Here is a 506-nt window from a genome sequence, read left to right on the forward strand (position 1 = left end):
AGAGCAATTGCTTGACAAGGAGTCTTATTAGGGGTTTCTACTCTGAATTTGGACGAGCCATCAACGATTCAAATTTGCACCATAGTTGTCCTAAGTAGCTTGACTACGAATGAAACTTGTTTTCCACCAGCAACAGCTGAGACGAAAACATGCAATCGCAGCACCCTTGATCGATCTATATATGAAGTTATCTATGCCTACGTTCCTTGACCATACTGGGTGTCGAGGATAAGATTAGACAAATTTATCGCTTTATCTTAAAAGCATCAGAATTATTTTAGAAGATAATTTTGTGAGCTAAGATTCTAAAATATGATAGATCAGACTATGTTAAATTTACGTTATTTTAAAAAGAAACAAGATTTATTCAAAGGTCAGTTTTCGAAATAGGATCCTTTTAAAGCAATGACTTAAGCCAATCCCGTCCGAAAATGGTGAAAAAAAGTGCGGATTTTGGTTGGAGGGAGTTTTTTAATGGTGCTGCAAATTGGCTGCCTACATCTTTA

The sequence above is a fragment of the Tigriopus californicus genome, chromosome 12 (assembly GCF_007210705.1).
Source record: "Tigriopus californicus strain San Diego chromosome 12, Tcal_SD_v2.1, whole genome shotgun sequence".
NCBI classification, from domain to species: Eukaryota; Metazoa; Arthropoda; class Copepoda; order Harpacticoida; family Harpacticidae; genus Tigriopus; species Tigriopus californicus.